The sequence below is a fragment of the Xyrauchen texanus genome, chromosome 19 (genome assembly GCF_025860055.1).
Source record: "Xyrauchen texanus isolate HMW12.3.18 chromosome 19, RBS_HiC_50CHRs, whole genome shotgun sequence".
Taxonomy (NCBI): domain Eukaryota; kingdom Metazoa; phylum Chordata; class Actinopteri; order Cypriniformes; family Catostomidae; genus Xyrauchen; species Xyrauchen texanus.
In genome coordinates this window covers 44623609-44635288 of record NC_068294.1, presented here as the reverse complement: position 1 = coordinate 44635288, position 11680 = coordinate 44623609, and the positions used below count along the sequence as shown (strand labels likewise).

At 46.0% G+C, this 11680-nt stretch overlaps 1 pseudogene; it reads right to left on the bottom strand.

The window, feature by feature from the left end:
• The window catches only part of LOC127659577 (protocadherin Fat 4-like), a 122228-nt pseudogene extending 112024 nt beyond the window's left edge, over positions 1-10204 (bottom strand).
• Positions 10205-11680: the final 1476 nt, after the last annotated feature.

Below are 11680 nucleotides of genomic sequence, written 5' to 3'. Positions count from 1 at the left end.
TCTGATCTATCTATCTGCCTGTCTATCTGTCTGTCTGTTAGTCTATCTGTCTGTCTGATCTATCTATCCGCCTGTCTATCTATCTGTCTGTTAGTCTATCTATCTGTCTCTGTCTGTCTTATCTGTCTGTCTGATCTATCTATCTGCCTGTCTATCTGTCTGTCTCTGTCTGTCTTATCTGTCTGTCTGATCTATCTATCCGCCTGTCTATCTATCTGTCTCTGTCTGTCTTATCTGTCTGTCTGATCTATCTATCCGCCTGTCTATCTATCTGTCTCTGTCTGTCTTATCTGTCTGTCTGATCTATCTATCCGCCTGTCTATCTATCTGTCTCTGTCTGTCTTATCTGTCTGTCTGATCTATCTATCCGCCTGTCTATCTGTCTGTTAGTCTATCTGTCTGTCTCTGTCTGTCTTATCTGTCTGTCTGATCTATCTATCCGCCTGTCTATCTATCTGTCTCTGTCTGTCTGATCTATCTATCCGCCTGTCTGATCTATCTATCCGCCTGTCTATCTATCTGTCTCTGTCTGTCTTATCTGTCTGTCTGATCTATCTATCCGCCTGTCTATTTGTCTGTCTCTGTCTGCCTTATCTGTCTGTCTGATCTATCTATCCTGCCTGTCTATCTGTCTGTCTCTGTCTGTCTTATCTGTCTGTCTGATCTATCTATCCTGCCTGTCTATCTGTCTGTTAGTCTATCTGTCTGTCTCATCTGTCTGTCTGATCTATCTATCCGCCTGTCTATCTATCTGCCTCTGTCTGTCTTATCTGTCTGTCTGATCTATCTATCCGCCTGTCTATCTATCTGTCTCTGTCTGTCTTATCTGTCTGTCTGATCTATCTATCCGCCTGTCTATCTGTCTGTTAGTCTATCTGTCTGTCTCTGTCTGTCTTATCTGTCTTGTCTGATCTATCTATCTGCCTGTCTATCTGTCTGTCTCTGTCTGTCTTATCTGTCTGTCTGATCTATCTATCTGCCTGTCTATCTGTCTGTTAGTCTATCTGTCTGTCTCTGTCTGTCTTTTCTGTCTGTCTGATCTATCTATCTGCCTGTCTATCTATCTGTCTGTTAGTCTATCTGTCTGTCTGATCTATCTGTCCGCCTGTCTATCTATCTGTCTGTTAGTCTATCTGTCTGTCTCTGTCTGTCTTATCTGTCTGTCTTATCTGTCCATGTCACACATTTATTTTATAGCTCGACACTCATTTGTGTTTGTTTTTGTTTGTGCAAAGTGATTTGAAGAGAAGCGTCTGAGACAGAGTGGATCACATGACATTATGAATCTGTAATGAGGTGGGCATTGTTAAACGGGTTCCCGTAAGGGCACAAAGATCGAGACCATCAGAGAGAACGAGTTCATCATGCCAACAGACCAACACATTAAAGCACTAATAACTCGCCCACGCCTCTCGTGAAACGCTTGATGAGTGTGAGCTGCAGCGAGAGGACGGGCACATGTCCTGAATTAAGATGGCACAGATCTATGTTAATTGGACATGTGAAGGGTGTTGTCCCGTGTCTCAGTAAACGATCGCGACCTGTTTATCATCAACATAGCAAGTGCTCAACACTGGAGTCCATCATTAAACACAGCACCAAGAGAGAGAGAGAGAATGTAAACACAAAACTATCGTGTGCCTTCAGAAGACTTGGAATAGAGTGCCCGAGATGTTCGGTGCCCTTCTGCAGCTGCTGATGTTCAGAACTTACAAACAATGACGTTCCCCCACACAACAGAAGAGAAAACTGTAACTCCTGTTACTCTTTCTATCGGAATGAAGCGTACGCCTCTCCGGAGATACTGTCCAAACTCTAACACAAAGCACAATTCCTCAGAGCGAGCGATGAACTACTGCAGCACAGAAGAAAAAACCCAATTTATATACGCAAATCATCAAGCCTGTAATAACTTCACATTTTCGGTTCCAGTTGAAATTTCCACAACACATATATAGAATCCCATTTGTTTTTCATTTGAGGAGAGGCCAGCGCACACAAAGCCACAAGCCCAGTGTAGAGTTGCATCTGGGTCCTGCAGCGGCGAGTTTAACTCTATCCCTCGAGGGAGAGTTTAGCAGAGACGCTAGCACCAACTGAACACACTCAGAGACGTCTCCTCGCCCTCGTCTCAAAGGAAACTTCTATTCACTGAGACTTAGAGGGTCAGCCGAATTTAATGGTCACTTATTGCCCGTTCAGGCAAGGCTGGTGGCACAAAGCAGCGTCTCACGGACCACCCTGATCCGACATCGCCCGGAGCGCTGAAGCCCGGATAATTCCCCCTCTGTCTCTCTCTCTCTCTCGGTGGGGGACAGGTATCCGAGACCCACGCGGCGATCTCTAACACTCATTTCCCTCACAATCGCTTCACATAGCCAGAACACTAGCACAATAAGAAACAGACATCTTACAACAGCCTCAGTCACCATTCACTTTCACTGTATGGAGAGAGGACGGATGCAATGAAGGTGAATGGTGACTGAGGCTGACGGTCCTTAACGTTCTGCCTAACAATGAAAACTCTGCGGTCACTCTTAGGCCACGCCCACACCAACCTGGTTCTGTTCCGAACATCATCGTTTCCAAACTGTGCTGTAATGGAGAGCGTTTCAAAAATGTAAACGTAAGCGAAATCAATGTGTTTCACAGGAAAACTGCTTTAGTGTGGATGTGGCTTTTCTCACTCTCGTGTCGTTCCAGAACAGTGTCAGGAATGATCCAGTGCTTGAGGCAAAAATGCCCCAGATATTTAAAAATGTGCCCGTACTGAATTCCTCTATCGGCTATATTTATATATTATAGATATTTATTTGATTATATTATTTTCTGCCCTAAATAAAAAAATACTCGTGAAGGTAAATAATGCCCCTTAAAAGAATAAAATAAAATTGCATTTCTTTCACTGTTCCAAAAACCCACATGACTTACTTTCTTCTGTGAAAAACAAAAGGAGATGATCGGCAGAATGACAGCCTCAGTCACCATTCACTTACATTGTATGGAAAAAAGATGTGCAAAGTGAATGGTGACTGAGGCTAACATTCTGCCTAATGAAACAACTTAAATGTTTGTAATCTTTCTGTCTGTCTGACTGTCTGTCTATCTGTCTGTCTGTCTGTCTATTTGTTTATCTGTCTATCTGTCTGCCTGTTCTGTCTGTCTGTCTGTTTGTCTATCTGTCTGACTGTCTGTCTATCTGTCTGTCTGTTTGTCTGTCTGTCTATTTGTTTATCTGTCTGCCTGTCTGTCTGTTTGTCTATCTGTCTGTTTCTCTGTCTGTCTGTCTGTCTGTCTCTGTATGTCTATCTATCTATCTGTCTGTCTGTCTCTGTCTGTTTGTCTACCTGTCTGTCTATCTATCTGTCTCTGTCTGTCTGTTTGTCTATCTGTCTGCCTGTCTGTCTGTATGTCTATCTATCTGTCTCTCTGTTTGTCTATCTGTCTGTCTGTTTGTATGTCTCTCTGTCTGCCTGCCTGTCTGTCTGACTGTCTATTTGATTATCTGTCTGCCTGTCTGCCTGTCTGTCTCTGGCTGTCCGTTTGTCTATCTGTCTGCCTGTTCTGTCTGTTTGTCTATCTGTCTGTCTGTTTGTCTGTCTGTCTATCTGTCTGCCTGTCTGTCTGTCTGTTTGTCTATCTGTCTGTCCGTTTGTCTGTCTCTCTGTCTGCCTGTCTGTCTGTCTGTCTATTTGTTTATCTGTCTGCCTGTCTGTCTGTCTGTCTGTCTCTGTCTGTCCGTTTGTCTGTCTCTCTGTCTGCCTGTCTATTTGTTTATCTATCTGTCTGTCTGTCTCTCTCTCTGTCTGTCTGCCTGTCTGTCAGTCTATTTGTTTATCTGTCTGCCTGTCTCTGTCTGTCCATTTGTCTGTCTCTCTGTCTGCCTGTCTATTTGTTTATCTATCTGTCTGTCTGTCTCTCTCTCTGTCTGTCTGCCTGTCTGTCTGTCTGTCTATTTGTTTATCTGTCTGCCTGTCTGTCTGTCTGTCTCTGTCTGTCCGTTTGTCTGTCTCTCTGTCTGCCTGTCTATTTGTTTATCTATCTGTCTGTCTGTCTCTTGCTCTGTCTGTCTGCCTGTCTGTCTCTCGCTCTCTCTGTCTGTCTGTCTGTACAAAGCAAAAAATAATTTGACTGATTTTTACTGGAATACAAGACACAAATGCTATATCTAACGTTCTTAAAACAAGATGGCTTTAATTAAAAAGCAAAATGACATAAGATCTTTTGTCTTGTTTCTAAAGAATCGTTTAGTAATGTTAAGACAATAAGACAAAAAGTGAACACGAAAAAGAGATGTTAGGCAGAATGTTAACCTCAGTCACCATTCACTCTCATTATATGGTAAAAAGGTACAATGAAAGTGAATGGTGACTGAGGTTAACATTCTTATTATTATTTTCTTTTGTGTTCCATGAAGACAAAAAGTCGGAACTGATGACTTGATCAGAACTCTCTCTTTAATATCTGCACTCACACTGTCTGAGCATCTGGTTTGTTTGATTGGAAAGATTCGTTTGCTTGCAGAAGGAACTCAGACCAAAGATTTGTTCCTTTCTCTCTGCCAGAGTAAGTCTAAAAACAGCGAGGCCTCCTCTCTGAGATTACAGCCTGTGCGCTCTCAGAGCTGAAACAATACAGCACGCCTGCCAAGAGCAAAGCCCACATTCTCAAGTGCAAAGCAATTTATACTTAATGCAACCCAGATCATTGAAAAAAATAAACAAGCAGGAACTTTAGCAGTGCACATACAGTTATTCAACGCTGTTTTTTCCTTTTAGCTTGAATATTCTCACTTTGGTTTTTCCACCAGAGTCACACAAACGACTTCAGCACATGTTTCCCAATACGTTCCCTTGGATTTCCATTCACACAATATGCAGGGACCATCACAATGACCAACAGCTTCACAAACCCAGCGGTTACTCACCTCTGCGTGCTGCGTTCGGGGCTGGCTGGCGTCTGCTTCGATGGCATACACGTCCAACAAGTACAAGTCCGAGCCCTGCTCGCGGTCCAGTTCGGCAGTGGTCTGGATCACACCGGTGTGGCGGCCGATGGTGAAAAGCCTGCCAATGGCCTTCCCTCCGCTACGAACGGAGACGATAAAAAACTCCACCTTTGTACCGGTGCCACGCGGACTGGAGGCATCCAGAGAGATGACGTTGGTTCCGGGCGGTTGGCCCTCTTTGAGAATGGTGATGTATTTGGGTTGGGAGAAGACCGGCCCATCCGTACCCTGAAGGAGGATGGTGAGCTCGGTCCGTGACGTCTTGCGGTCCGTTCCGTGGTCCGTCGCGGACACGGTCAGACTGTAGAGGAGTTTCGAAGGAACAAGCTGAGACGCTAGTCTGATATCGCCGCTGTAACGATCCATGATAAACGTATCAGAATCTCCTCTTACTAGTTCGTACTCTACCTCCCCGTTCGCGCCCTCGTCGGGGTCAAAGGCCACGAGAGTAGTTAGAATGGAGCCGATCACAATGTTGGATTCGGCTACAAGAGCGTTCTGAGAGACGAACATGGGCGTATTGTCGTTTTGGTCGGTCACCCATACGGTCACGTTCTTCAAAGCAAAACGACGGGACTCGACAGGTACAGCCTGGTCCGTCGCTTTGATGGTTAGCTCAAAAAGATTGGAGAACTCTCTGTCAATGTCCTTGTTGGTGTAGATGACTCCAGATGTGGGGTCGATGCGGAAATGACCACCTCTCGGAGTCTGCTGGACGATGGAATATTCCAGCTCACCGTTAATGTCAGCGTCCGTGTCGTGAGCCGTTATAGTCATGACAGACGTGGAAACGGGGAGGTTTTCGGGGACGGACTTGAAAATATCACCGGGGGTAAAAACAGGAGGGTTGTCGTTAAAATCTCTCACATGGATAATCACCGGAATGGAGGACGACCTGGGCGGTCGTCCGTTGTCTCTAGCGGTGACGTTGAGTTTGTACAGCGACTGAGTCTCATAATCCAGTTTTTTAATCAGGAAAATACTGCCAGTGTTGGGGCTGATGCTGAACGTGCCGTGGTTGTTCGTGGCCAAAATGCTGTATGTGATGTCAGCATTGGAACCAAAGTCAGAGTCCGTGGCGGTTACCGATGCGACGAGCTCTCCAATACGCATGTTCTCCAGGACATCCACCGTGAGGGTGGATTTGGGAAATAAGGGCGAGTTATCATTCTCATCCAGAACGCTGACGCTCAACACGCATGTGGACGACAGCGGCGTGACGCCAGAGTCTTCGGCGATAATTTTAAGGGAGTAGAAGGGCGTTGTCTCGTAGTCAAGTTTTCCCACTAGAGTCACTTGACCAGAACTGCCGTCAATGCCAAACTGCTTCTCCTCGTTTCCCTCCACAATGTCATAGTGAACAAGGCCGTTTTTATTTTCATCCACATCTGAGGCCGACACTCTGAGTAACTGTGTCATGTTCTGCGCCGATTCGGAGATCGAGGCCTGGTAAATGTCCTTGGTGAATTTTGGCGGGTTGTCGTTAATGTCCTGTACGTATATTTGAACTTTGGCCTGGTCTTTGAGAGGTTTAGGGAGGCCTTGATCAGACGACACGACCGTGAAACTAAACACAGCGGCTCCTCTCTGTCTCACGAGAGACTCGCGATCGAGCTGTATCGTGCTAGTCAACTCGCCCGTGATGGCGTTAAGCTCGAAGTTTGGCTGCGGTGTTTCGAACGAGTACCGAACCTCGCTGTTCGGTCCAAAGTCTTTATCCTCAGCAAAAACGACCCCGACGAGCGACCCTCGCTGCCTGCTCTTCCCCAAAATGGAACACGTAATTTGTGCTGTTAAAAAGCTGGCGATTGTCGTTGACGCCGCCGAGGACGACGGTCACGCTAACGCTGGTGCTCAGCGGCTCGACCGCTCTGTCTTTGGCTAGCACTAATAAACTATATCGCTCTTGTATTTCTCTATCCAAATCTGCTTTTATGTACAACTGTCCATCAGGAAGATTCCAAAACGTCATTTGTGTTATCAGCTAGTAATCTCGCACACAATGTCCCCATTGAGTCCCGAAGTCTTTATCGGTGGCCTCCACCTTAAAAAACCTACGGTTCACAGGCTCTGATTCCAAGATGGTGACCTCATACGAGAGCTGGTCAAAAACCGGCGCGTTGTCGTTGACGCCATACACGCCGATGGTGAGCATGAGGCTAGAGGTGCGCTGAGGGATGCCAAGGTCGGAGGCCACGACCTCTATCTGGTAGGAGCTGGTGGTGACCTCTAGTGGGCCCGTGAGTGTGATTAATCCATGTTTCTCGTGGATGTGAAACAGGCCTTTGGGGTTTTGTCTGAGACTGTATACAATCACGCCATTGGTGCCCTCATCTGGATCGGACGCTTTGGCCTGGAACATATGGTGACCCGTGGCCCAATTCTCCACGGCGCTGACATGCTCGACTGAGTGAATGAAATGAGGGGCGTTATCATTCAAATCCTTCACTGTGATATTAACTAAGGCTTCCCCTGGTACTTCCCCACCCCTGGCGATCACCCTAAGCTGGTAAAACGCCTGTTCTTCTCTGTCTATGAGGCCTGAAGCTGTAATTTGTCCCGTGGCGCTGTTGATTGCAAACAGACCGCGCTGGTCCCCTGATGCTATCAGATAAGTGATATTTGTGTTTAGATCTAGTGTGGTGGCTAACACAGTGCCTATAGTGCTGTCCACGGCCACATTCTCAAATATAACAAAGCTGTATTCTCTCTGACTGAAGACAGGAGGGTTATCTTGAGTGTCTACTACGGCGATGGTGACTACGGCTTGTGTACGAGAGCGTAAACCTCCTCCGTCTGTCGCTGTGACCTGCAGCTGATAGGCGGTTTTCCTCTCTGTCTAGTGGCACTAAAGTTGTGATTTTACCAGAGTTACTGTTGACGTGAAATTTATAAGAGTCACCAGCCGTAATGGTATATGTGACAGTGCCATTTCCGCTCAGGTCCGGGTCGGACGCCGCTACAGTAGTCACGAATGAGCCGGAGGGCTCGCTTTCTTTAATACTAGCGAAGTATTGCACTGGGTAAAACACTGGGCTGTTATCATTCACGTCTTTTAGAGTGATATTAACTTTGCAGCTCGAGTAAAGAGGGGGCGTTCCTGCATCTGTGGCTTTGACGTGCAGCAAATGAGAGCTTTGGTCTTCTCTGTCGAGCTCAGTGGTTGTACTCAAGCCGCCCTGATGACGCATCTAACATGAACAGACTCTGAACGTTCACAGGTGTTTCGGGTCAAAGGAGAAACGGATGGTGCCGTTGACCCCGAGGTCCGAATCCGTGGCGGATAGCACCACAAGTTCAGACTCCAGCGGAGCATGCTCAACTAAAGAGATGTGATATGTGCTTTGGGTGAATGTGGGGATTTGGTCATTGACGCCTGTGATGTTCACTACGAGTTTGGTGTAGGAGATTTTCGGCTGCAGGCCCTGGTCTTTGGCACTGATATTCAGCACTACTTCAGATGCGATTTCCTATCGAGGGCTGCAGCACTGGTTACTAAACCGCTGTTCTCGCTAATGGCAAACCAGCCCAAACTGTTTCCAGACACCATCGAGTAGCGCAGATTGGCGTTCTGCCCGAGTCTCCATCTGTGGCCGAGACCCCTTTAATGTAGCTGCCTTTAGGAACGCCCTCACTGATGTCTACTCTATACACAGCCTCCTGAAATATGGGCGGATGATCGCTAATATCATTCACAAATATGACCAGACTAGCAAAGGAGGACCGCGCAACAGGCCTGCCATTGTCTGACACCGAGACGGTGAGGTTGTAGGATCTAAATACGCCTCTGTCCAGCACACTGGCCACTTTAATTAAGCTTAAATTGGGGACCGGCGCAGCCGTGGACTTCAAAGTGTCGCTGCTCGTTGTCACGAGTATAGAGACGGAGATGTTGCCATTAGCCGCGGATGAGTCCGAATCGGAAACTGTCAGCAACGCCACTACCGCATCCACCTGGGCTGCTTCATCCACAGAAGCTGAATTTGGAAGTTGTGGGGAAGTAGCGGAATTTAACAACGGGTCGTTGTCGCTCACGCCAAGCAATTTGATAGTCGCTCTGACCTGCCTGACAGAGAGGGGCGCCATTGTCCACTCGCGTGAATTGTGAGCTAATACTCTTTTCTGGTTTCGTAATCTAGCCTCCTTAATAACAACAGTACCCGCTTTGGGGTCTATCTGAAATGGGGTTCCCTCGCCTAAATAATAGTTGATATCCGCTGCCGCACCCTCGCCAAGGTCTGTGGTCGCTATCTGTAAAACACTGGAACCGATGGCGGCATCCTCAAACACGCTGGTCTGGTATTGATCCTGCTCAAAAACTGGCGGGTTGTCGCTGATATCCTGAATGGTGACGTTGACTTGTAGGTAACCAAACTTTTGGGTTCTCCTTTGTCTTCCACCTGGATGAGGAGTTGGTAGAAGGGGTCATTTCTCTATCCAGCCCTCCAGTGGACACCAGTTGCAAAAACGCGCCCTCTCCGCTCGGGTTAACGGTGATATCCAAGCGAAACCTCCGATAATCGTTGCCGCCACGATTCGATACGTGGTGTGATCGACTCCGTTACTTCCGATATCCGCATCGGTCGCTGTATCGAGAATCACCTGGCGTCCGCTGCTCGCGTCCTCTTTAAACGACACCACAATTGACGCGTCAGGAAACACGGGCGCGTTATCGTTCATATCCAGAACCACGATCCGAACTTCAGTGGGGTAGGTTGGCTGACTGGACAGAACCACCACATTGATGATGTTACTGGGCAGAACTTTCGGTCGATCACGGACGACGTGTAAATGACGCCCGTCGTCGCGTTTATGGAAAACAGTTGGTGGTGTTCACTGAATCTGTATGTGAAAGTGGGTTTGGTCTCGATGGTACCCACATAGGTCCCCACCGGCTGTTCCTCCAGAACCTCAAACTCCTGCCGAACCTGACTGGATAACGAGTACCGCGATAAAGTCCATAAAATGACTAAAATGAAGTGAAAAGTGTCTAGAGATCTACCTGAACGCGCCATGGTCCGGATCTTCCCGAACCTGATACATTCACCTCAGATATTAAGCATTATATCCCAGAAAAGTTTTCCAAAGTTGCTCCCAACACGTCTTCCCTCTTATATCTCCTCAGATGTATCCCGAAGTGAATGTTTGGTCAAATCCGCTCAGAAAAACTCATGATGATGAAGAAGAAGAAAAAGAAGATGCCGTTTCCATTGTGAAGAAGTTAATAGGTTGCAGTCTTAATAAATCTCCCAAACACGCACAGAGAGAGTTTTCCTGAAATAAAGAATTTTAACGGAATATTTCCCGTCAGGTTCTGATGCGGGATGTCCTGCGGAATAACGGTGTCCAAACTTAACTTCACTGCCCCGACTGAGAACAAAAAGCCCGAGTTGAGAAAACTCCCGCCCTTCTGTGCTCCCATTGGCTGCCTGTGAGTGTGACCCCGCCCCTCTCTTGCTCCCTGTTCTATTGTAAAATCCTCTCCTCGGGCGCTGATTGGATGAGAAGGCTGTCAATCATCGAGCTAGCGCGAGCGATAGAGAGAGCTGCGCTTCAGGTATCGAACGCACCGTTATGTGCCTATAATAAACTTATTTATATACATAACATCTTTATATATGTATATAACTTAATGTACTTTTTTTTACACATTTAAAAACGTCTCATTCATTGTTTTATATTATATGAATGTAATTATTTATTATTTATAATGAAACAATATATATATATATATATACTATTTAAAGACATTTTCAACTTTAAATCTCTGTGTGATGTTTCTATTGCTCAGTCGTGAAGTATGTCATGGGTTTTAATAGCTGATTAATTTCATTATCGATGATGTTTCTATTATGCAGATCACAGGCGAGTGGCGCCATCCAGCGGTCATGTCAACGAACGTTCAATTGCCGAAAGAAAGAAGTCAAAGTAAGTTCATAATAACACATAATAACTCATAAAACTTATTAAAAAAATATATATATATTCATTTAATATGTAGTAGGAAGAATAGTGCAATTATTGTTAAAGAAACCTGCTTCTTTACATGCCCAATTTCATGTGCAGAATAAACTTTGAGACCTCTGAGAATGAAATTCCTCAAATCAGGGTTTTTATCTTGTTGTCTAGTCCATGTTATCTGGTTATGGCACATGCGTGTCCGGTCAGGAGGTCTGCCGGTGTGTCTGAGAGAGTCAATAGATCCGTGTCGTGTAGAGTAGCAGACAGACTGCATTAAAGCTGATTATCTGCCCGTTGTGCCAGTCTCCTAACCTCGTTCCTCTAATCTCTCAGTATCGTTATTCTGTTTGTGCTGATCTTTTAATTGGGCCCGATGCCTTGATGTTTCTTCCTCTTTAATTAATAAAGTCGGCTGGGCCTGATGAGGCTCATTACAGCCAATAATTCAGTGTGCATGCTCCACTGACCTACTTCAACAACAAACATGTGCCTCAGGAAGACTGTCAGACATTCACTGATCAATGCTGCTATTGATTGATTGATTGATTCACTTTTTAATTCAAATAAAAAAATTGTCTATAAAAGGTCTAATCCGTTGGCAACACCTGAATCTGAAACATTTCTTTCATGCTTGCTATAGTTGTCACGCGGGTATGTTGTCACATTTATATCAAGGCAACTTCTCACCAGTGTTGAGTGTAATCTGATTAC